Source organism: Cydia pomonella, chromosome 5 (genome assembly GCF_033807575.1).
Source record: "Cydia pomonella isolate Wapato2018A chromosome 5, ilCydPomo1, whole genome shotgun sequence".
Taxonomy (NCBI): Eukaryota; Metazoa; Arthropoda; class Insecta; order Lepidoptera; family Tortricidae; genus Cydia; species Cydia pomonella.
In genome coordinates, this window is record NC_084707.1 from 25,946,832 (window position 1) to 25,970,536 (window position 23,705).

Below are 23,705 nucleotides of genomic sequence, written 5' to 3' on the forward strand. Positions count from 1 at the left end.
AAAGTGGTTTGCTCGCTGACTGGAAACAAATTCATAAATAATCTTACTTATAACATGTATAGCGATGGTGGTGGAGAGACCCCTGCGGTAAACCACATGCATTTCATCGAAGAAGACCTGAAACTGTTGAAACCTGGCGATAACTTAAAGGCTTCTGTTTTTATTGTTTAGATATATTCAATTTGGGTATCCTTCATTTCATAAATCTGGGAAACAATGCTAATAAATAGTTATTAAATGCTAAGCGTAAAGGTGACAAATTTTTTTTTATAATTCTGAACGAGTGTAAACAATAATATTATTTTTCTTCTTCAATCTTCTCCGCTCCTTATAAGGACCCGTTGAATATGAGATCGTAAGATTTGAATTAATTTGACAAATATGTGTTATTTTGTTTTGTTTTGCGAATGCAACACAAATCATGTTTCTTCGGAAACTGTTTACGATTATTATTTTGATATTTAGGTATTTAGGAGTATTAAAATTAGTTCATGTGTCATTAGGGACCTATTGCTTATCTATAGATGACACAAGATGAGAGAATGCGTTAAGAAGTTCACTTTCTGCAAACTATAGGTCCAAACAAAAATGCTTCAAGGTAGTTTTAGAACGTAGATTTCGAGTAAAACGCGAATTTCTTCTGGATGGTACACATTTTCCAAGTTGGCTACGATGCTGCTGCCCCAATTGTCAAATGGTGTGGATATGAAAAAGGGGCCTTTAATTTATATACATACCAAGTATCTAGACTGTTCCAGAGATTTCGAGGTTGGTCCTAGTCCGATTGTGCTAGTTGCAATGAGGCAGATTTTGTTTTCCCGTGAATAAAGTAAACTTGGCTTTGTTTTGCCGGAGTTATATAAACCAGCGTGGCGTGTTATCGCCCACGCCACGTGAGCCGGTTAGTGCAATAATTTACACTTTACTGTGTGAGGAAAAGGAAATGGGTAAGTGCACGTGCTTTTTGCAAGGTTAGTTGGCAAGTCATGCTCGATGGCCGGTGATGAAAGCGAAGAGAAGAAAGTCGGAAGCGACTTTAGCGCAAAAACTGCAGGTAGTTTCAGCAGGGCAATCTATAATTATAGGAAATAAAACCAGTCAGGTATATTTTAGGTACAGCCTTTAAGTTTTAATATGTTTAACATGTCTCAGTCTTACTGAAATTTTGCATTTAAATTCTAGAATGGATACAGTATATTGCATAGTTCAAGGCCTTTTTTCACTCGGTCCGGCGTAAGTCAGGGCAGCACTCTCGGCCCAACATTATTTACGATAATGATAAATGACTTACCAAGGGTGGTACATACTGCTGGCTGTTTGTTGTTCGCTGATGACTTGAAGCTGTTTCTGGGAACCCGGGATAAGTCTGGTTTGGACGATCTCCAGAGGGACATCGACGCGGTGACCGAGTGGAGTGAGAATAATAAACTGCATTTTAACACCTCTAAATGTAAAGTTATTACGTTCTCTAGAATTCGGTCACCTCACATCAAACAATATCACATTAAAGACGCAGTGATAGATCGCGTTGATGAGGTAACTGACCTGGGACTGACCTTGGACTCAAGACTTGACTTTAGGACGCACATTACCAATATCTGTAAGCAGGCGAATAAGGTCCTGGGGTTTATCATGAGGGTATCGAGCCAGTTTAGTGACACTCGAGTTTTGCAGCTGCTATACAACGCCTATGTTCGCAGCAAACTTGAATTTGGAGCTTGTGTCTGGGATCCGCACGAAAGCAAGTATACCCTCATGGTAGAAAGAATCCAGAGGAAATTTGCCCGATTTCTTTATAGGAAAAAGTTAGGATATTATCCTTATTTGTATCCGTCATTGTTTGTCAGTGGTATGGTTGGGATGGATACATTAGAGTTGCGGCGGAAATTGTTACTGATGGTGCATTACTATAAGCTACTACGCAACCAAGTCGCGAATCCATCTGCATTGTCAAGAATAGGTTTGTCTGTGCCGCCCCCTCGCCGTTGCCCCGCGGCGGGGGAGGGCGGAGCGGTGGTGTCGCGGCGGCGCCGGCGCCTGTTCGCGTGCCCGGCGAGGCGCACGCGCTGGGCCGCAAACGCTCCCTCTGCAAGAGCTATCGCTCTGTTGAATGATATGTCTATGCGATTACCTGACGTTGACATTTTTTATCATGCCTCTTACCAAATTATTAAAGGCATTTATGAATTTTTGAATTTAACTTAATTTAATTGATTATCATCCATATTTATTTACTTTATTGACATACTTAATATTATATAATCGAATTTGCTTTTTGTTTTTGTAAGGTTGACATGTAATTTTCATAGTGTAAGTGTGACATAGCATGTACAATAATTATAATATCATTACTTATAAGCGCCTTGGTTTATTAGACTGTAAGCTTATTTGTGAATAAAATCGAATAAATAAATAAAATTCGCCTTTTACTTTTAAAAATCTGTAACATTTTAATTTCCCTGACTGAATATTAATAATATTTTATATAATCGTGATATAGTAGAGAGCTTTTCAGTCAAGTACCGTGTTTTGCTTGCTGAGTTGCCTGAGTAAGGTACGAGATTGAAAAGCTTGATTATATCACTATTGTATACAATACTTTTCTACGAGTCTTAAAAGAATTACTTAATTAAATAGACTAATTAATAGAATTACTTTTTACGAAAAAACTACAAATAATTGAAAATTAACTATGCTATTCAGTTTCTTTAACTAACCATCAATTAACTTCGGGGATTAACGGAATTAGGAAAAAAAAAACACCGTGTACACTATGAAACCAAAAAATAAGCTAGTATATGTAAAAAACTTGTTACATTTGTGTATCAAGTGGGTGTGAAAAGGTTAAAAGTTACTAATAATCCCACATAAACGTTGAATATTCAGAAGGAAATCTTTATTTAACACTACCCACGTTTGACGTAACTTGCACCGTTATTACAGCCTTGAGACTCGAAATCCGAAATACAAATGTCTTAATCATACCCACTCGACAATCGACGAGGCCCACGGACGCCACGGTGTACGGTGTTATTCACCACAAATATAACACTATATACCACAACCCAGCACCACAGGTGAATCGAAGGTAGGGGAGGATGGCTTCTCCATACAAACCTAGTCCCCTAATTTCTTCTCTAACTATTGACCTAATGGAAAGTATTTATACAAAAATTCATATTGTAAATAAATATTACTATACCATAGGGTATCTACTATCTCTCTAGGTACTGCGGTATAAGTGGTATCTTGGATTTTTGGATGAAAAATTCATGCCTAGTATTCTTACTAGTGTAAGGACACTAGGCATATTGAGACTGAGACATGCAACCAGTTGTTGCTAAAGCACCAAGCAGTTGTTATTAAATGTAACAATTTTTATCCTATTTTTGAAATTAACATTTCCAGTCAGTCAACCCTAATGTGAAAGTTGATAAACAAGACGATGTGCGGGACGGACGGGACGGTCGAAAAACTCTCAGAGTTGGAAAATGTCGGAGGATACGAGATTAAGTTCCTTTTAGTGAATAATGTACAAAAAAGTCTAATAAATGTCAAGTTACGCTGGTTTATTGATCAACAATACTGCTTGCGTTGCTAATGAGACGACTGCTATTAATTCAATCGATAGATAGAGAACCTGTCGTCGACGGATTAACTGGTAACCAATTAAAGATGGAGCCTGATGCGGCATAATGATGAGTCTATCATTAATGACGGATTGACGTCTGACCGATTTAAAGATTGTTAATTGATGGACTACTGTTTTAGCTTAATTCTGTTAACACTACAATACAATAAACAATAGGAAGGTATGTACTTAATTTAAATTGGTAATAGAACTCCAGCGAAGTCGGTAATCATAATCATAATTAATGTAGATCGTTAATGTAATATACCTACTTAAATAGAGGAAGTTCTAGAAATCATAATTTAGTAGGTATTTTTTCTCAAAAGACGTTTCAGTCATTTCAGTATAGATGTAGTAGAGTTTAACGTTGTGAAAATACTACAATCCAGGTTATCCGGGGTTGTATTTTATAGAAGGCTTGTAATCTGTTAATTGTTGTTTACTCGTAGAGCTTTTGCTCTTGAGTTACAAGCCTTTTATAAAACGCGACCGAAGCTACTGAAATCTAATAAACATTAGACAAAACGTGAATTTTAAGGCCGTCTCTAAATTTTTCAGCCAACCTACCTCAGTGTCTGTCCATCCGTCTGTTAAATAAAACTAAGTACATATTAGTACCGATCTCATATTAATCCGTTTGTTTTTATCCGTGACCCGCCGAACCAAAACAAACGCTTGCGCGTACGCAGGCTTCCCGCCACTCCGCGCCGAACCTCCACGCGTGCCGCCCGTGCCGCGCCGCCGCACAGACTCGCGCGCAATCGAACGATCGACAGTGCAGTGCTAGGATTCTGTGATGTTCTGTTCTGTGACTGCCCTGTAGGGCTCTGGATAATTGTGTGCTTTGTGGATTTTCAGTAAGGTAAAAACTTTTTTGGTGTTGCTTGATTTTACCTTTTTTTTATGGAGCATTGTTTTTATCGTCTATTGTTTTCGAAACTTTTTGATTGACGGACCACACGCGTGTTTATAGCCCTTTACCGTTATTTAATTCATGTTTCATATCAGTATACCACTATTGTATTTAGATATGGTTCATTTTAATTTTTAGGTATGCGATGTTTAAATTCTTTACGTGTTTTTTAAGTGAAGTGAATTTTATGGGATCTTTAAAATCCTAACACTCATTTCAAGTGTTTTTTTTTTATTGGTAAATAATTGGTAATAAAAGTAGATGCAATGGCATGTTATAAAACAACTTTGGTTACAAGTCCCTACTATAAATAGGTCAGACTCGTACTGCCTGGGAACTGCGTCACTGGAATTTAAAAAACGTCGTCTCGTCCAGTAGTTGACGCTCGAGACAATTAGATCTCGACCATCTTGCGACGGGAAAATAAATAATTATTACGGACATCTAGATTCTTGGCGGCCGTAATAATTATTTATTCTCATAAGGCTGCAGCCAATTGCGAGTAGTTATTCATCTATCCTGTTTCTACGTTTGATTACGATCTTACCTTGTTGTGAGATACAAACAACTGATTAAGAAGTTGAAAAAGAAAAACAGTGAGTACCTAATAATGATGATGTTAATTAGATTGTTTAAAATTATTTAAAGTTCAGACCTACGATACAAAATGAATGATCAATAATTGTTACGAATAATATAATGATATTTAGATCAACACCGATTTAACTTGTAAGGAGGTCGCGGAAAATGACTCACCGTAAAATTTGTAAAAAGCTCCAGCTGCGAACAAAATACGAAACACCTTTTTGCGTGATTCATAAAGAAAACTGCTTCTTCCTCTATGTTATACGGTTACATTTCTTTATTAAAAACTATTCTAGCGGCGCCATTTTTTATTTTAAAACATTAACACCTTCTGCATTTCATTTTATAGCGGTAAAGAAAAAAAATCTCACAAAGGCTTTACGGTGCAGTAACTTACAAGTGAGAAAAATTGCGGTATGACTTCGCTTTTTGATATAAACACTGTAAAAACTACAATAGGCCATGTCACATCATATTGTTAAAGATCGCCCACCCATTTCTATTAACAATTCACTGAGATTTGTATCTGCTAAGTCAGCGCACGAACAGAAAAGGTTAATAACGACGTTCCGACAATCTATAGGTAATTATGGACTATCAAAGATTTCTCGTCAGCAACTTCCATTGTGATTATGATAATGATAGATTAGATTAGATTTATTTATTTCTTAAAGAAAAAGACACAGTATTTTACACAAAAGGATAAAACAAAGGCTTTCACTAAAAGATCGTCAACTTAACATTAAAACAAAAAATATAAAAATTAATAAATAAAGAAATGTCACGACAAAAAAGAAAATGTCAATGTATACATAGCTAGGGACAACCTAGGTATTGTCGAAATGTCAAAAAGAAATATATTTACAAAAAAAATGGTTAAAATAACTTTATCTGTAAAGTAATTTAAATAAAAAATATAATGAAAATATATAATATGTCAACGATCTTAATTGCTAAAAATATTAATACGATGTCAATTCATATTAAATTAAATTAAATGTCACAGTTATAAAATAGGTATAACATTAATATAAAATAAATATACCTATTCGATTAGCTATAACAACGTTAAGCAGCCTATTTATCTTCACCTAAATTTCAAAATGGATTATTGTCTATTGGCATCTACCTACATTTACAAAAAGCAAATTATACTGAGTTATTGCACTCCGCTCTAAGAGTTAATTCCCGAGGTCATTGCTCTACCCACTTGATTGGATTATGTAGGTGCATACCTCTGACTGCTGCAAGAATTCTCTATGCAGCTAATTTGACATGATTGAGTTATTATGCCTCTACTTGCCGGCGATTATTTAACAGGATGATAGATCATTGATTATGTCTAAAGTATCCAAATCCTATTATAGATTTATGAACACGCAAATGCACTTAATTGTATCTGACCTTTTAATCGTTTTCATATAGTATTATGACAGCGCCTATTAAATGTAAATTAGTCGGAGAGTGATCGTTTATAATTGCCATCTTTGTAACATCAGTAAAAATCGCAGCTTGTTCAAACAATGACAGTAATCAGTTCGTTGATCCATTTTCTAAACAATTATTCTGGCGCAAAAACTTTACGAAGCACATTAGAGCCATGAACACACAGCAGGTAATATATCTTAGTTAAAAATGAGTTAAGATTACGTTTTTTACTGTTTTGCTCAGCATTTCTTTCGGCTCTTCAAATATTAGTTAGTGTCGGTTTCAGTATTATCACAACAGTGGTCGTTCAAATTTGGATCAGAGTCTAATGCATGTTTATTTAGGACTTAGCCGCTTGCATAGGATTTCGAAGAATCTCGGTGATTGTTTGCCCAGCTTCGGATTCTTGCATTTTTGTTATGCGTGCTGCAACCTCAAATATTTAAATTACTTAACTGTATGTAAACAGGCGTCGACGCTAACATGATTATGACTCAATTTATTATTTTTCACACCCGGTCACAAATTACGTTTAAGGAACTCGATAAGAGTTGATAACTTTCTTCTATTTTCATCACGGGCTTTCCTTTTATAATCTTCTATGAGTGTCGCAATTAGTGTTGCTTAAGAGTCGAGTCCTTTGAGTCATCTGCTTTAAGACTCGACTCAGTTTTTCAGACTCTTATAAGTAAGACGAAACTCGAGTTCTTTTCAACTTATTAGAGACCCGAGTCTTTTGTAGACTTGAGTCCTTTTCTGAAAACTTGTAATTTTATTACAAATAACTTCGAAATGCGTTGTCTTTATGTAAAATTCATGGATGTACATAACAGAAATCATACAATAACGCCTATTTCCTTTACTGTTGTTTAGGTAAAACCTATAAAATTGTTGACTAAGTCCTTATTTCGAGTCTTAAAAAAAACTCAATGAAGGACTCGGGACTTAAAAGACGTAGTAGTTTGTTAAGCTTTGAGTCTCATAAAAACGAGTTCTTCACTTTAGACTCAAAAGACGCTAGTCGCAATACGGTTTTAACGGTCATAATAATACTCATCCTTATTTTCGAATGAAGTACCTACTTTGAATACATTTACATATATATAGGGAAAATAGCCATGCACAATGTCACGCTTGAAATTTAAACATTATTTTATGTTCCTAATTAAAAGCAACGATTTGGTTCTTTTTCGCATAACTGTAATAACTAAATGCAATTAATGTGTCCAAATTTGTGATTCAAGTGGTTGAGTTCTCGATAATCTCTTGTTGCGCAAAGATGGACAATGCTCGATATTCTGCGCAGACGCTTGCTCGTGTGAACAGTGCACAATGCTCACGGCTCCCACGCTCGTGGGTGGTTCTTGCGACATTGAGAAAATTGTCAGGCTGGTAAATTTAATAGATCTCTTTTCCAAGCATGTCCGACGAGGCCAACAATCGTAAGACATACGATGTCATCCCTGATTACGCAAAGATTTCGTAGATGAGGATAATTGTCCTCTCCAAAATTTGGCAAACAGATCAGAATCTGCAAAATTGGATTTCCTTTAAAGGTTATGCTAATTTTTTTACCAATCAGTTTCGTCTCGTCTGGTCACTTAAGATTTTCCGAGAACTTAAGTGCGCTGATGACGGTCAATAGCTATTGACCGATGAGTCACAAATGTCGTGTCGATTTAACAAAACCTACTTATGGTAACCATTACTTTAATTCATTAGTTCCATGCTCATGATTTGTCGTCGCTAAATGTCGGACCTTGACCTTTTATAATCGGTTGCCGACTAAGAGATGTCCACGATCTCTAAACACGAGTAGAAAAAGACTTCCTTCTAAGTTCGCTCTAAGGGAACATCAAACGATGAGGCCAATTATGGATTGTGATCGTTATAAACAAATAATTAAAGTGTAAAAAATTTGAAGTCAAAAACCAAAGATAACGTTATTACACATACATATACATATACTTAAAAAATATACATATACTTGAAAAAATCCATCAATGCTGCCGTGACCCCGGTGGCCGAGTGGCTCAGGCACCTGCCGCGATAGCAGAGGACGCTGGTTCGATTCCAGCCTGGGGCACTGGAGGCCTTGGTCACTTTTTCTTAGTATATGACATTTATTTCAGTTTATAACGTTATTGGTTGTATAATAGTAGGCTTAAGTTAAGGATTTTTAGGAGATCGTGGAGTCATTTCTAAACTCGGATTGACAAGCGAAAGTTTGTTGGTAATCCTGAACTAAACACCACGTTCTCACCTCACGCAATGTAGCGTGATTATCAGAAAGAATGCGAAACTGCGTGTGTCCACAGATGTATGAACCAATGGTTTACTCCATAATATGGAGTCCATATTGCATCGGTAGAAACTGTGGAAAGCATTGAATTAAAGAAACTATGAGAATAAGATGTTCCAACGGTAGAAACTAGTTGTTTTCTAAATTATTTACAGCACCTGTTTTAAAGTGTTCCACGATAATGATTGACATCTCCTTGAATTAGTTACCGTTCTAAATGTGATGCTTTATTTTTAAAACATTCTTGATATTATCTGTTACCGTCCTAGTAACATGAGTAATGAGAAATGTTTGGTATGCCCTGTGTTGTGAATCTGTTTACGCTAGTACCTCCCGTCTCGTGAGTATGAGTATTGTTCACAGTTCTTGATTTTATAAATAAACCAGCCCGAACAGTTGAAGACCGGAATTCTCATCTAAACACTGTGAAATTACATAGATTGGTCGGCATATTTTCGATGAAAACTGTTTATCATTATTGTTAATATTCGAGGTGCATTCCTCGGCGTAAAGCGGTAATTGAAGAAGTAATGCCCGTATATTAAGTACACAATGACTCGTGACATTTTTTGTTACACCCAGTAGCTTTATCCGGAGTAGATTCTTATCTTAGGCATTCCGTTCATGGATGATGCCCCTTGATTTGAAAAAAAAGGAAAAACGAACTTTCCAATCGTCTAATCTCAAGGCCGTGAGAGCATTAACACGTTTTTCAATTGTTTTTTCCTGCACGATTCTTGAGACGCATTCAAGCGAATTGTCACGAACATCTTCAATATTCAGCTGTTTATTACTAATCACCGATCTTAAGACTAACATAAAACAGCGAAATCCTAGACAAATTTAAAACTAGCTTTCATTTAGACAATTTGTGAAACTTCACAAAATTCTCCGTCATTGTTTTAATGGTAAAGGATCCAAATTTGCAAATACCGTATTGTTTGGATCAGAAAGCACTAATTCAAAACTTAATTACCATGAGAATGCCGTTTTATTCTAATTAAAATGAAATGCGAGGTTGAAACCGATAAGAATGAGTGTGCAGAGGTTGAAGAAACCTTGAGAAATTCTTTCGTTTTATTGTTGATTGTTTTGAGTAATTTCGTAGAAATCTCTTTTTGATGTCCTTGATAAGGTTAGTTTTTTAGACTAACGGATGCTGGCAGTCAAGGCTGGGGTTGATAAGAGTTTAACTATAGTGTGCCCAAAGCAGATAACGGGTTTGGCTTGCAAACATAGCAAATGGGTTAAACCCTCTGGACCGTTGATACGGGTTATCTGATAACAGTTCGAAAATTAACACGTACGTTTTAGTTTTTTTATTCAAAAAAATGTTTAACATGTTTGGGTGAACGCATACATGGACACTATTTGTCAATATTAGTGTGTTTGGAGACAATCTCAGCATCCCACACACATATACATTAATCATCGTCATTCGCTTGAGCCGGCACATTTGTTTTAATTAGTTACTTGTCATCATTTAATGGCGGACTTAAATCTTCGATGTTTACAGTAACAGACTGTGTTTAGCAGACTATTGGATTTTAAATTAATTTTGTGTAGTTGCAAAGAACCATGATGGATGCATATTGAGCGTAGCTTGTATTTTTTTATACTTTTATGGTGTCGGGAAATATACATCGAATAAATTTGAGAAAATTTTAGAGGCTTGTCAAATCTACGAATATTTTTTTGTATTTTTCTCTCTATGTATCTATATACAAAAAATACAAAAAAATATTCGTAGATTTGACAAGCCTCTAAAATTTTCTCAAATTTATTCGATGAATCTCGAATTTATTCATTCCCTTACCTATGTAAGGTAATGGTCGCAATTATGCTTTTATTTCGCCATTCTAATATAATCAGCACTACCTACTACTATTAAATTGGGTACAATCTGTAATGAAATTAATTAACAGTTGCGACTTTGCTACACTTAAATCGACCGGAATATAAACCGTGATTACCTTTTATATTGTTTTTATCGAGCTCCTGGTATTTCGACGCAGTTACATATAGTTGCGACTTTGAATTTAAATTACGAGTGTTACTCCTGTCATCCTTTATACTCTGTCGAATCTTCTCCAAATAACAATGTCATTACCACTTAGGCACATTTCCAATTAAAGTCCATCCTTTGCTGACGCCGGACACTGGACAAATCCGGAGGGTCTGTACATATTATTTTAAACCACCTAACTGACCAATAGTATATCTTATGTCGTTTCACTAAGGCTTATAAATGGTCAGTGCATGTCTTCGAGTACGCAGCTGTAGGCAATTGAAACAAATGAGCACGGCGCCACGGTCCGGTACCCTGATACCATCTCGACCATAATAAAAAGACCTTTTTCTTACTACTATAGAAGCATTCTCGCAATATTTTAATATAGGAAAGTTCTGGCGGAGTAAGGTTCAACGGAATATGGTATAAGTCGGAGGTCTTAAGAATTTGACGATAGTACTATTATCATTTGATGGATGTGCGTTTTGTGGCTAGGTATATCAATATTCTGTCCGCTGCACAAAGATAAACAAATTATGTACTCACGGTAAACCATGTAAAAAGTCTTACAATGAGATATAGAGAGGAATCTGCTTGACATAGAATTCACTCAACTGGTAAAATGTTTCAGTTCAATTGCATTTCATTCTAATTTAATCATTATGGTTTTATACACTTACATTTTCTTGGCAGGTAGGTAGGTACTCTTCTTTGTTTGTTTTCCTTATTTTTTTAACATAAGGGTTTAACATAGTGAAGACAATATGCGAGTAAGTTAACATCAAAAGTGTAAATTTTTGACGAAGCCTGTGGCGGATTATCATTTATGTATTTTTGACGAAGTTTGTTGCGGATTCTGTTTAGTATCTACGCTTTTGACGAAGCCTGCGCTGTGGATTTAGATGATGGTTGTGGTTCCAATTTAGTTTTATTTAATAAAGTGTTAACTCACGTTAAATAAAAACAGCAATGTACATATTTGCTGTTTCTATAAATGCCACGTGTTGAAACAGTTATCGGCGTAACATTTATTAAACCAATGTTATGCAAGGAAACACCGATACCATTATTTGTTGAACCTGAATAGCCAGTACTGGCTGTACTACATAAATTACTATGTGTTGATAACGACTGATAACAAACTCATTATATAACTGAAAGTTAGAGAATCGGACATGGTTTATATCGGTTTTAAAATTGATAGTAGGTTTTTTCGATTCATGTTTTTCTTGCTGGTGTCATACTGGATAACTCATTCCTTCTTTTTCATAAAAATAGGCCTAGTAGACAGATGATGATATACATTTCAAAATTTACATGTATTTGTTTACCTTTTAATTATGTGTTTGCAATTTCATTTAGAAAAAATAAAAATAAAATTCGATTCAACTGTCTTTATCATGCCAAATCTTTTTACTTACCCACTAAATAGGTATTAATACTACTAATTAAGTTCATTAAGGAAGTGGCAGCCATTTTGTATTAAATTAATTAATAAGGCGTGAGTACATATTATCAAGATTTAAATTTAGATACTTAAAATATTCTTAACATGTTATTTAATTATTATTATTATTATTATTATTTTTTTAACAAAAAGAAAGACACAAATACAAAGTGTTAATTATATTAAGTACTATTCTTGTAGCCATTTTGATTTGTTAATAATTAAATGTACCTAGCGTCGTACTGAATATATACCTATCATTTTTATCTTTATTTTTAATATTGTCAGTGTTATCTCGCTGACTGAGTCTTTCCAAACTTTCGAGCGTGGGCGTTATCGCCTTATCAAGTATTTGTTACTTTCTTACGAAATCGTTCTACGATGCATTCTAATCTAACAGTGTCAATTAATTACTTTTGAGTGACATTGTTCTGATATAGCGTTAGAGGTTTACTAGTATGTAATCAAAACTTATATGGCAATACTTCCGTATAAAACTATTGCCAAACTTAAGCGGGACTCTCTAGGTTAGGTGACTGATTAATTAGGTACGCTAATTGTTATTATAATATTGTTAACCCAGGTATTGGCTGTTGTAGTACCTATAGGTAAATGATGCTATGTCATTTTCATGTCACTAGGTATATGATGTTACTGTAAATATTGTTTGGACTTACTTACTACCTGCAAATTTTTATTTTTGTACAACGTATGTTTAAAATTCAAGGTGTCGAGTAATAAGATAAACCAGGGGTCACCAAATAGCGGACCGCGGTCCGGATCCGGACCGCCGAGCTATATTATATTTTTACTTATTTAATAAACTCGAAGTAGAAGCGAACGGCGATGGTAATTTTATTTGAAAAACCGGACCCCTGAAGAAAGTAATTGGGGACCCCTGAGATAAACTATTTAAAATGTAGGTACGTACTGGCCTACTTTTTCTCATGTCGTTGTTTATTTCTACAGAAATAAAAGACTAGTAATTAAGTCCGTCTATAAAAAAACTTTAATCGAAGACAAAAACATATTAAAAATAACATCAAACAACGAACGAGGATGATTAAAAATAATGTCATCAATTTTGTCCGTCGCACTAAACCGAACTTTTTGCACTAACTGTTAAATGGAAACCGAGAGAGACAAGGACGATGCAATTAAGAGACAATTGAGGTAATTAACTGATAGTTAGTTAATTGATTTAACAAGCGATTGGCGATCTTCAGATCTGGCTCATCGGCGCCGCGGCGACAAAGATGTTATTACTGTAGGTTTCATTTGAGTCGAAGACAGTTATATACATTTGTCCTTTTTAAAGAATTGTCAGTCTAAAATATTGTTCGTTGCATGACGAACGGTCGGTTCGTGGCCTAACCAAGTGACTGAGTAAAGCGTTTAAAGAAAACGCCAAACGAAACTAGTCTAATTAACACATGGAAATGATGACGTATTTTACGATAGGCGTTTGTCGATATCGGGGATGCCACGAATTTCGCATTCTTCACATTCACGAACGCGAATGCAAATCCGAATGTACAGGATGCGAATATGCGAATGCCAATACGAATGTTATAATATGTAGTTGTTATTATCATTCATAATAGAAAAACATCTGTTAGTACATAAAACATATGCAACCTTAGAACGAGGTGTTAAAAAGTGTTGAGAAATGCTGTCTACTGGTCAAAATGCATTACGTGAAAACAGTTTGCACGCACGGCCCATACGTAACTCGACGAGACAGGACACGGCCTGCGAACATTCGCATTCGCAAAACATTCGCTTCATTTGATGCGAATGCGAATGTCGATGCGAATGTTTAAAAAGATGCGAGTATTAATATATACAAATGCGAATATTCGTGATATACCTAGTCGATATAATACATATTAGGTGTCTAGAGGCCGTAAGATGACAATCGTACATCGATAAACGCCAAACGAAAAGTGGACTGCGTGGGTGACACTTGTTTGGTTTTGACACTTGGAGAGACTTTACACCTCCAAATTTTATTAGTATTAGTACTCTGACATTGGGGACCTTTTACATCTCCAGATTTAATGTGTTTTTAACCATAGAGACTATACATCTCTATTGTATTGTATTAATTATTTATTTTAAGATTATTATAATGTAATGTTTACCCAGGTATTGGCTGTTGTATTTATAAATGTCGTTATGTATTTTTCATGTCACTATATGATGTTACTATAAATGTTGTATTGACTTGTAAAAGAGCCCTTGAGGCCTACTTGCAGAATAAATTTTTGAATTTTGAATTTTGACAGATGCTATGAAAAGTCACACATACATTATTTAAGTCTCAATTAGCGTTTTCTATCATCAATTGTCGATATGGCTAGGCCCTCTGGACAGATCTTGAATTACGGGTGGCGGAAACCTTAAAAACAGAGCATTAATGGGTGCTGTGAATAGATCTCAAACTGTTAAGAAAATATTTCCAACTGGAAAATGAAACACGTTTGTACCGCGACGTAATCCACGACGTCTTACCGAAACCTGTAGAACAATCGCGGCCAAATCACTGCAATTACATGACGTGTTCCCGAAATTTGAGCGATTAACTTTCTAAGCGTAAGCGCACGTTTTTAACGCTAATTGTCACTGTTCTCATCCAAGCGTAAACAGCTGTAACAACCATTGGAAAGGTGGTTTGAATTTAGAATTTACTGTACGGGAATATGGTTGAAAATTGAATGAGTATTTCAATGGCTCTTATGAGAGTAGGACGGAGCTGCTGCGGTCATAGTATGAAAAATTGTTGTAATATGGTATTGTTGGGTATTTCTTGTGGTTTTGTTCACATGGGTGTCAAAAGACGAAGGTCATTTGAACGGTTCTTCACTATTCTAAATAACATAAAGAAGTACAAGCAATTGTACATTTTATTTTATGTCGAGGATTAAAGTTGTCCTAGTTGTTACAAAGAATAATTTGCTCCCGAGAAAAATACAATGACTATCATTAGCAAAATAAGTACATAATAAAAACAGAAACAAGATCTTCTTGAGACTTTTGATGTTATTTATAAACGTCTGTCAAATCTAATAAACCGTTGATAATCGTTTGCCCCTATCTGTCATTTTGATTATTAGAAAGAGACAAAATTTAATAAGAGGTTGCTCAGTAAATTCTTTTTTTTTAAGTTACTAACAGATAAGTGTGTGATCTTGTAGCGTTTAAGATAATATCAGATCATAAATACTAGGCATTTACTATAAAATAAAATTGTCACATACATACTTTATTATAAAAGCTGTCTTTTAAAAACGACTTTTACCTCGTTGGTTCCACAGTCGATAAAAATTCATAAGCTCATGTTTTATTAACTTCTCACGTAAGGCGGTCTATAGGTATCCGCATGCCGCTCCGGTGTGCGAGCGGGATATCGCTATATACTTCCCTAGCTCTGTCTCATACGTCGGAGCGATGTGCGGTGCAATGTGATAACGGCATAAGGAAGAAACTTATCAATAAATCAATGTTGCTACTGGGCTGACGCGTTATGGTGTGAAGCAGCCATTTGTATGGGTTGTGTCACTCAGTGTTCCATACAAACTAGTAGGAAAGCATGCGATAATGAACGACCATTTCATAGATAACAACCCATTGAAAATACTCTAATTTTAATAAACCTTATGTATGTATTAAATATTACATATACATATAGTATATTTTATAAGTTATACATGAAATACCTAATAGATATAATTATTAAGATAATATTTAAATAATTAACTAAGCAATTTTTTATTCTGTTACTTCTCCCCTCATACTGACGAATTGCTGCTTTTAACTATTTCCATATTTAGTGATAGCGCTAAAAACCATAAATTACAACTTTTCCTGTTCGATTTTTTCATATCCTTATTAGGATAATATATATTTTTAATTTTATAATGACGAAAATTTTTAAAGATGATTTAAGTATTAAGTACCATTTTGAAATACCTAATATTAATGATATTATTCCAATAATATCATTAATATCCACTCCCAGATACAATAATAAATAACAATTCATGGTTATTCGTGATGACAGAAATTATCTAAAATAACGAACTTTTTTACAAGGAAACAATTTAGATAGGTACTTGTCACATTTTTGTACAGGGAAGGAAAACTACTCAGTTCGAAAGTTCCTTTATGCTTTGACTTTTAGAAAATTACGAGATTTTTCCGACTTTTTAAACTATCCGCATCTTGCACATCAGTACCCCTAGTGTAAATAAATTCGACTTCGAAACGTGACGTACGCGTTTGCGTTTAGTCTCATTTTGTATTGGATTTAGAAAGAGCGCGCCAAGCGGGACCTTTTGGAAACTCAAAATCCTATACAAAATGAGACTTAACGCAAACGCGTTCGTCACGTTATGATGTCGATCAAATTTACACTAGGGGTACTGATCATATCATACCTACTCGTATCGATGTCAAACGGCTTCGACTTTTGTCGAACTTATACCGTGTTGCGAAAGTGGTGTCTTCCCTGCACCAATCTAGTATTTCTGCTACCATTATTCGTCGCCAGAGCACAAAATGCCTCGATTACGTTGGATCTTTATGGCGTATGCGACATTCATGCACAAGAATGTCTCGACTCATTTGAGCCGTGGGACTCTTTCTGTATTATTTCAAAAGGACGTATTTGCAAGTAAATCTTATAGGAACATACAACCTTTTTTGGATGGTGTGGGATTTTCTTCCCGCTCTAGACGGTTTTGCTCGCATTGTTCTTCTTTCCCATGTGCATTAAATTAACGGAACATTTCAGTGTTTTGTCTTAACGTAATAGAACGCGATGTCTATGTGAATATTTCAGGTTAGTAATAATGACAGAGGTATTGAAAACCAACTCTTCAAACGACAAAATAGTTTTAATTTTAAAAGATTTTAGTCACTTACAATTTCAATAACTTTTTGCCAGTTAGGTATGTAGCGACGATAGTTACATATGTACCTATATTAAAAAATAAAATACATGCAATCTACAGTGTTAACCGTCAAACGTTCTCTGTTTTATCGTTAGTTTCGATGGAGTAAAGTTTATTCATAACTTCGAAGAAATGAACAATCACCTTATTAATATTTTATCACGCCCTACTTGAACGTTTGACATATCTTTCAAACAATACTAACATTTTTATTTTAACTTATCTGCAAACCGTTACCCAAGCGAATTTAATACTTCTACGCGTATAGTTACAGCTTATAATCGTTTGTAAAGAAGGTCAGTCGTTGACAATCAGTAGGATCAAAGATTCGCGCGCGCACGGAATATCTAATAGGTTATAAACTGCTTCTCTTTTAACTACACACCATACATTTCTTGAAGCTTATTGAGAATCGGGATTTATATAACATTTTAATATTTACGTGTATTTTAAATGCCGGGGCATACCTTTCATACCATACAAGACAGTTAGCAAAACTTGCGTTCAATATTTATTAACAAATGTAGATTCGATAGTTAGACATTTTTCACTGTTTTAGAAATGTCTAATACTATCATATTATTATATTTTTTTGCAAATAAACAATTTATTATTTATTTACTCAGTATTCAAAAATGTATATGCATAGTGTTTATATGCTAATGAATTAATATTGAAAGACTATCTTTACTTTATAACTTATATACATATAACTCGTTTGAAAATAGGAAAATTGGCATAATGTTACTACATAAGTAAGTTTGTGGTGTTTAACCACATTATGTATAATCCTTGCCTGTTTACATTTACTAATACGTTTTATACCTACTATATGTTAATTGTTAATAAAATAGGTACCTATATAAACGCCACATAAGTCACGTACGATATTTAAAAAATAGGAACAGTAATATTTATTTGCGAAAAACTAAAGACTTCAACGCGCTTCCACTTACTATGTTTTCGAATAAAAGTTACCATCAATATAATATCAAATGATTCAATAAATTAATAAATATTACTGCAAAGTATATATTCCACACAAAGACAATAGTCTCACAAACATATACATATATTGTATACATGGCAAACCTGCATGGTACAGTCACGTACATTTTCAATTTTGTGGCACAGTGTGGGGAGATGGTCAAAAAGGTCTTTATACTACTTTGGCACTTTACCAATAAATTTATTAAGCTCAGATCATTTTGAACACCTTGCCGGTTTTGCCAGTTGCAAAGCCGGCAAGGTACAGAAACCATATCTGCTCATATCTTACTTACAAAAAGAAAAACGAAGATCTGATGGTTATCACACAACCATTTTCTATCGGCACAAATGTTTTTAGGAAGTATCATCTTTAAAATTCTAAACCATCTGACGTCCGAGATCAATTACCTAGGCTGAAATTCAACACTCTATATTGAAACATTTGAAATTGATACGTGAAGCATAATATTGTAAACAAAATAAGATATCTATAACAGAACTGTTTAGTCTCGAGCCTTCCTAGTACAGATAACAAAGGGCGATAGCAACACGCCCATCGTAATGATATTATTTAACTATAGATAGGTTATACTCATACATAAGGAGCACAATAAATACTTCCATATTTATTTCTATCCCTACGAAGAAATCTGTTATTTTTGATTAATTTTCTATTCATTTGACATACTCATGTCAAATGAATGGAAAATCTTCCAATGGAAATTCTGTATGTCCTGTCTTTGTTTGTAATATGAGCTTTTCTTTAGTAGTGCACAATAAAGAATTTTATTATTATTATTATACTCGTTGTTAAACATGAGCTGGTTTCTTTCTCTTTCGGTGAGCGGGAGCTTGCTCAGATACAACTAAAGGTTGTACAATTTGTCGCTTCAATTTTGGAACGCCTATAACCTATCTTGAGTTATAATAAATCATTGGCCTAGCCGTTTCCATTTGAAAGTAATCTTTAATACCTAGATGACAACACTGTGTGTATGTGTACTAGGTCCGAAATATTGGGTTGTAATGCTGGCTTGAACCAGCTCTTACTGCTGGTGGCGCGGTGAGAGCAATGACTGATTTACACAAGATAAGAGATGGTCACTAACATGTGAAGGCAAGTGGGGTTGAAGGAGTTTGAAAATTATACTTATTATTAGGTAGAGAATGCCTTTTGGCATTAAGTCCGCCTTTTGTACGATAAGTTTTCTTTTGTTCAATAAAGTTTAAATAAATAAAAGGCTTGATATTAGTCTTCTAACTTAGAGACCTTTCACTTTAGGTATAGATTTATATCGGTGGACTAATAATAAGGAAACAGGGATAATTTGTATACATATATTTCTTCCGGTAAGTCTTACTTATAGTTCACAGTAAATAATCTTTCGTTCACAGTAATTATTGCCCAAAATAAATCCTTAGTTACGGTATGACTCAATCATTTGCAATTGAAAGTATAATGCAAATATTTCAGGTTAGCACTGAACCAATCCACACTTGCAGAAATAATGCGATGCTAACTTGCCTATTGTTAAATTATAAATGTAAATTATCAATTTCGTATTTCAATAATCTATTCGATCCATTTCTAAGTTGCGTTAAGTCAGTTAAGTGTATTTGTAAAACAGTTAAGATAATATTTCTTTAGATTACTTGATTATGAAATTAAAAAAAAAATCGGTTGTCTCTAGAATAAAATAAATAAAATAAAAAGCCTTCATTTCGTTCTCTACAATAGGTAAAAAAAAACTATTTTGTGGAGACCCCTCACCGGGTGAAGGCTTCCTCCAGATTCAGCCAGGTTTGCGTGAGAAGAATTAGGAAGTTAATTAAAGAATTAAGAAATATGGAAGTTTTGAGTAGTTTAATAGAATAAAAACAAATCTATTTTTAATTCACAAAAGTACAATAAACGCGGTGTATCAACTCTTCAATTCATGCTCGCGAATATCAGATTATTCAGTTTAGAAGCATCAGACAACTGTAGAGTCTGTTCGGAAAGAGAAGAGTCGTGGAATGTATTGGGCCTCATACATTCCATGAGTTCCATGACTCTTCTCTTTCAGCACAAACTATAATTTTGCACATTGATTTCTTAATACCAGCCAGTGCTACGAGACACAAATAAATATCGGTAGATAAAAAATTCTAAATCCGAACTTTTATTTAAAATAGTTGTCAGCTAGTGTTTGGGAGTCCGGATATCGGCTTCACACTTTCCAGCGGCGGATACGTCGGACACCAGTTGCATACAAATCACCCGCGCGCTACCCGCCTGGCGACGGTGGCACTCAAGGATGCCACCATAGACACGTGTAGGTGTTAAAATAGAATGGGTACTAGGGTTTTTGCCAAAAGGTTTAACTTTTAAAAAGTGATGTGCGGAGATATGACGCGCGATCTCAAAAATTCAAAGGTACATTTATACCTCTTTAATAGCATACCAATATTAGAAAAATAATAGACCTAACCGCTATGTCTAGACAAAACCTGTCTGATTTTGAGGTAGAAGAAATTTACCGTAGGATATAACGATTTTTTTATCAACAAAATAAGATAAGCGGATAAAATAGCAATAACAGTAAAACAACAGATTAACTGTTTACTTAGGATAAACTTAATTATCTTGTAAGCCTTTCCAAAGGGCTTTTCGTTGCTAGGTCAGTTTCCTATCTGTAAAATCGGCTTAGTAAGCTGTAATGCCGTTAGAGCCTTATCTTAGTGTTACGATAAAATAAATGTCCTTTATAATGAGGGTAACAGAAGTTTAACCGTAACGTCACGTTTTGTAACAACAGAGATTAAGAGGTGTCAGGTTTGACGCCTGTTTCTTATCTGGTCTTTTATGGTCTATTGTGTTATTTGTGTTGAACACAGACACAGGTGTGAAGAGAGCCGTGCCTGCATAGACGTTTACAAAGTTATGAGATTTTATTAGCGTAACTACATATATAATATACTATCATTCATTAATTATTTTTTCACGGAAACAATTAAGCTCTTATACTACTAGAGTCAGGCTAACTAACTCTGCGCCCTATTTGATAGCACGGAGTGTGCAAGAGTTATTCTAAACGTCATAATTTTATAGGAGTTTAACGATTATGATAACACTTCCACACTCTGTGTTATCAAATACGGTGCAGAGTTAGCTTAGCCTGAGTGGTCCTCAAATTTTTACTACTTACCCTATATTTTACTCAAGTGTCCGTGGTATTTATTTTAGTAATTCATATAAAATATTTAATCCTTGATATTAATTTTCTTTAACTAATTTAAACTGCAACTTGCATGTAACTCCTCTGGAGTTGCAGGCGTACATAGGCTACGGATACTGCTTACCATCAGGCAGGCCGTATGCTTGTTTGCCACCGACTTAGTATATAAAAAAAAAAACTTAAAACTAAGAAGCAGTATATGTACATTTAAGATTTTCAGTAGGTTTCACTGGCTCCTACACTAGGCTAAGCCTGTCTCGTAGGTAACCGTTTCAGACATGAATTTCCAATGATATGTTTTTTTTTTCCACTGGTCCATATACCATGTTTACGACTCGTTCACATGACGAAATTCAAGTGCATAAAACCTGTAACTAGCCAATAAAAATGTACCGTTCGTGCTGCACATAATTGGATGTTGTGTAACATAAAGTTCACATCACACGATCGTTTATTACTTCCTTTAGTCGATTAATTAGCACGAATTTAGCTACCGCGTCACTACCAACCTGACGGCGTTAAAATCCAGACCATAAATACACGGATGTGGCGTTCGGTTTTTAAATGTTTTAAACGTTGCCCAACTGGATTCTAGGGTTTTGAGATGCTGGGACCGACGAATGCCGTTAGTTTAGGTACAGGTTTTAAATATTTTAATTACAGAGGACGACATTTTGTGAATGTTTGGACACATTTTATGAGTTTGAAGCTATTTTGGTAACTTGCCTTGACATAATTACGGAGAAATATGTGTTTTAGGCCCTTATGTTGCTTACTTTATACAGATGCTATCAAATAAATCAATTTTTCTCAAACTTGCTATGAAATGATGACATGACTTACGTCAAATTAGGGCCGGAAATACTACATATCAGGTGCGATGAGTGAAGATGATACGTAAAGGAATTTCATACTGCCTTACACACCTAGGACTGTAAAGCAACCTTCTTTTGTTTTTTAACGTCAAATTGTGGCACAACGTCTTGGCATTCAACCATCAACAAATAATATTTTTCAGTTAGCTTGGTACGGTGATCTGTTGTGCATATGCACTTGCGCGCGTAAGGTTGTACACTGCTGCACGCTGATAGAGAGGCGAGCCGAGTAGGTCGCCACAAAACAAATTGACTACAATTTTTTGTTTTAATTGCAAGTTTCAATTCAATTCAATTCAATTCAAATATACTTTATTCATGTAGGCCTAGCAACAAGCACTTATGAATAGTAAGACAGTATTACATATAATTATCTTAATCTAATTATCAGAGCAATTTATTGATGTTGTAAATATTATTCCATATATAATACTAATGAATATAATTCATAGATCAAATTTAATACTAAAACTTTCACAAAATACAGTCATACAAAAAAAAAATGTATAAAAAATACTAGTCTAGATTGTTTCTAGAATAAATTCTAAATGTCAAACAAATATAATAAAAACACCAAAGGAAATACATGCATTGGAATATCCATTTCATCATCATTATTCAAATATAATAAATAATTAATCATTTCGAATCACAATTAATCCCACGTTGTTTTATCATTCATGTAGTCTTGTGTGGTATAATAAGCTTTAGAAATAAGTTTACGCTTTACATGATTCTTAAATTTATTAATTGGTAACTCAGTAATATGGTTTGGAAGTTTATTATAAAATCTCACACAATTACCCATTAATGATTTTTTAATTTTATGGAGCCGAGTGAAGGGCACGGCGAGCTTATGTTTATTTCTAGTATTAATATTATGAATGTCACAATTTTTCTTAAAATCGGCAATATTTTTATGCACATACAGAATATTCTCATAAATGTATTGACAGTGCACTGTCATGATGTCAATTTCCTTAAATTTATCTCTCAGTGAGTCTCTATGGTTCATTTTATATATTGCTCGAATAGCCCTCTTCTGCAGAACAAAAATGGTATTTATCTCTGAAGCACCACCCCACAGTAAAATACCATATGACATAATGCTATGGAAGTAACTAAAATATACTAATCGAGCTGTTTTGACATCAGTTAACTGACGGATTTTGCTTACTGCAAAAGCTGCAGAACTCAGTCTATTCGAAAGAGTAGCAATATGGGGACCCCACTGGAGTTTAGAATCTAAAGTTATACCAAGAAAAACTGTACTATCAACTAATTCCAATTCCTCATCCTTCACAATGACACTTGTTTGTACATGCCTTACATTACTAGTGACAAACTTAA

The 23,705-nt window shown here is 34.6% G+C and overlaps 1 protein-coding gene across 1 annotated transcript in view; it reads left to right on the top strand.

Moving 5' to 3' along the window:
• Positions 1-4,324: 4,324 nt before the first annotated feature.
• The window catches only part of LOC133518177 (uncharacterized), a 103,312-nt gene continuing 83,931 nt past the window's right edge, over positions 4,325-23,705 (top strand). Inside the window, exon 1 of the mRNA XM_061851806.1 lies at positions 4,325-4,493. The gene's annotated coding sequence lies outside the window, so the exon portion shown is untranslated. The remainder of the gene's footprint in view (positions 4,494-23,705) is intronic.